This window comes from Colius striatus, unplaced genomic scaffold (genome assembly GCF_028858725.1).
Source record: "Colius striatus isolate bColStr4 unplaced genomic scaffold, bColStr4.1.hap1 scaffold_43, whole genome shotgun sequence".
Lineage (NCBI taxonomy): Eukaryota > Metazoa > Chordata > Aves > Coliiformes > Coliidae > Colius > Colius striatus.
The window spans coordinates 626,050-629,664 of record NW_026908524.1 but is presented as its reverse complement, the minus strand read 5'-3'; positions in this window follow the sequence as shown (position 1 = coordinate 629,664).

Below are 3,615 nucleotides of genomic sequence, written 5' to 3'. Positions count from 1 at the left end.
GGCCCTTTCACCGGCCAACACAGGCACCAGCCGCGGCACCAAACCCGGCGTGGAACTGGAATCCAACCAGCTCAGGACCCTTTACCTGGGAAACATTTGCCCCAACTGCAGCACCAACACAGGCACCAAACCCATCGTGGAACTGGAATCCAACCAGCTCAGGACCCTTTACCTGGGAAACATTTGCCCCAACTGCAGCACCGACACAGGCACCGGCCCTGACACAAACCGCAGCACCACCAGCAGCGGGCCAGGTTGGGTCCTGCCCATTTCCCCTCCAGAAGCTCAGGGATTTCTTTAGGCGGGTCCAGGAGCTCCTGCAGGCCATGAAGGGACAAGCGGCTTGAGCAGCAGGACGCCGCTGGAGGTGCAGGCCTGGGCTCTGCCCCTCTGCTGCAGGTCTTTAGCAGTAGCCATTAGGTTGGAGGAAGTAGAAGCTGTAGTTGCAGTGTGTCTGGTATCTTGCCCTGGCTTCAGCCAGGATCGAGTTCAGTCTCCCTTTGTGGTGTTCTATTAAACTGTCCTTGTCTCAACCCGTGTTCTCCTTTTGCTGCCACCACCACACATTGCTCAGCTCTCACAACGCCGCCAGACCAGGACCAGCAAGAGTAGGTCACACAGGAACTCCTCCAGGTGGGTTTGAATGTCTCCACAGTCCATCTGGGCAGCCCCTTCAGGGCTCCCTCACCTCAACAGGGAAGAAGTTTTGCCTTGTGTTCCTTTGGAACCTCTTCTGTTCCAGCTTGTGCCCGTTGCCCCTTGTCCTGTCATTGGCCATCCCTGAGCACAGCCTGGCTCCAGCCTCCTGACACCCACTCTTGATGGATTTGTAAACATGAATGAAGTCACTCCTCAATCTCCTCCAAGCCCCAGCTCCCTCAGCCTTTCATCACAAGGGAGATGCTCCACTCCATCATCTGTCTGGCCCTACACTGAGCTCTCTCCAGCAGCTCCCTGTCCTCCTGCAACTGAAGAGCCCAGAACTGGACACAGTATTCCAGATGTGGTCTCACGAGGGCAGAGGAGAGGGGGAGGAGAACCTCTCTCCACCTACTGCCCACAGCCCTTCTAATCCACGCCAGGATGCCTTTGGGCTTCTTGGCCACCATGGCCCACTGCTGGCTCATGCTCACCCTGCTGCCCAACGGCATCCCCACATCCCTTTCCCCTACACTTCTCTCTGAGTTCGTTCCCCAGTCTGGTGTCTGGGTAGTAGGATGTGCTGCACCAGCCCTGCTACCCACCCGCCCTCTCCTGGCCAATAGCCACAGCCTACTGCTGCCTGGGGAGGAGCTCAGTCTCTGCCTTGAGCTTTGGTCAAGAACCCTGAGGGGCTTTGGCCAGAACAAGTCTTGAGAGGGTGAAAGCTCTTGAGCCCCTGAAGCACCTGGCTAGGGCACTGCAGTGCTCAGCAGAGAGCAGGGCAGCAGCCTCAGAGGGGCACAAAAGCAAGCGAGTCCCTGCCACGTCCCCCCAGGGCCAGATGCAGCCAGAAGCACCCAGCACACACTTACATAGACAGCCACGTCTCTGGGAGCGCTGCTGACAGCCACGGACAAGGAGCCTTCCTCAGGGACGTGCTGCAGAGCCACGGCACTCAGCTGGACTCGTGCTGGCAGCCTGATGACAACCTGGCCAGAATGCCCTGGGAAACACCAGCGCCTGGCCCGGGAGACATCCGTCTGCAAAGCAGCACAGGACAGCACTGAGACAGAAGCGAGTGCTGGGGCCAGCGCCGCTGCTCCTCTGGCCTGGAGCACAGGCGCCGTGTGCCTGGGGCTCTGCTCCAGCTGCAGGAGGAGGCACTGCCATGGCCTTGTGTGGAGCTGCTTTTTGCTTGGCAACAGGGGAAGGGAACTGCAGCGCTGTCCTTGTAAGCAGAGCAGCCCCACACGAGAGGCAGAGAGGAGCTGCAGCATTTGGAGCAAATGAGCGTCGGAGCAGCCAGTGCAGGGCTGCCCTGTGTGTGAGGGACCCCAGGGGCTTGCAGGGAGGACGGGTGCAGAGCCCACCTGCCCTGAGGAGGGACAAAGGGCAGAAGCTATGGTGAACAGACTGACTGAAACCCCCACTCACTGGCCTCCAACCCCCCCAAGCCATTCGGGGTGTGGAGGGGGTAAAGACACTGGGATCAGGGCTCTGAACCAGGGAAGAGGAGGGGAGGTGTGGCAAGAAGGTGTTCTTAAAAGGGCTGGTTGGACTCTTCATTGTTGTATTCATCTGAGTTGTTTTATTTTGGCTATGTCTTGGGTTTTGAGGTTATGTTTCAGTTGATGTTGCATTCAATTATTTTCTGTTTCCTTCCCCAAGCCCAGTAGCCTGCTCTGTTTTGTCCTGAACCTTAAGTTGCAATTAAGCTCTCCCTGTCCTTTGGCAGTTCTCAGCCTCTTCAGTACTTGAGGCTAATGGTGGCCTTTTGTTCCCTGATGGGCCTAAACCAGGACAGTGACCCACAGTGTTCCCCCTCCCCTGGGATGGCCTCTGCAATCATTCCTGGCAATCATTTAGAACTTCAGCTTCTACTAAAGGCACAGCACTGTTCACACTGTCAGCAAAAGTCTAACACTGAGCAGGGCTGCAGGGAGGAGGCAGCTGGGGTGCAAGAAACCCACTCCACAGTGGCTCCCTGGGACAGCAGCACGGAGGCTGGGACAGAGTGGAGACTGCGTGGGCAGCCCTGTGAGCTCTTGCAGAAGAAGGGAGCTGCAGGGTACTGTGGAACTCACAAGCTGCATGTTTGTGATGCCAGGAAAGTGCCAATCAGGACTCAGTAGCCAATGTGACTATCAAGCAGCCCTTTCTGGCAGCGCTGGGCACACAGGGGATGGCTCCACCAAGTGTGTGCCCTGCTTAGAGCAAAACTTTCCACATGTCCCAGACTAGATCTGCATGTTCATTGCACCTTTTCATGAGTTCCCCCCATGGCCCTGCCTCAGCCCGCCCAGGTCACAGCTCCCTCACGCCTCCTTCGCTGAGCCACAGGGGCCTCTGAGGATGAAGATCTGAGTCTTCCTCACAGTGTATTTCTCACCTTTGGCTTCCTGGTGTTTGTCCAAACCACAGAACAGGCTTGAGCGGGTGCTGATTCATTTGTCTCACTCTGATGGGTCCAAGATAAGTTCTGCTCTTGCCAGATCACAACAGGAGTGAGATGTGCTGCAGTGACAGCTTCTTGTGACTCTAAGAGATCAGCCATGTCCTGAAGCTTGCACTGCCACAAGGGTAACAAGTTCCTAATGGCAATATTTCAAACGGTTACAGATGTGTGCTTGCAGTTTTCTGGCCAAATGCTGCTTCTGTAACATCTGCAATTCATTGGACACCCTGAGCCAAGAGTCTGTCACTTTTCTAGCAAGCGCTGGGCTTTGGGTGCACCTTGCTCATCAGACTCTCATTATCATGGGGCTGTTTAGTCTGCAAAAGAGGAGACTGAGGGGGGATCTGATGAATAGTGACAAATATCTCAATGCTGGGTGTCAGGAGGCTGGGGCAGCACTTTGTTGTGTCTAGCAACAGGACAAGGGGTGATGGGATGAAGCTGGAACACAACAAGTTCCACTTAAATAGAAGCAAAGACTCTTTCAGTGTGAGGGGAGGGAGCCCTGGCCCAGGCTG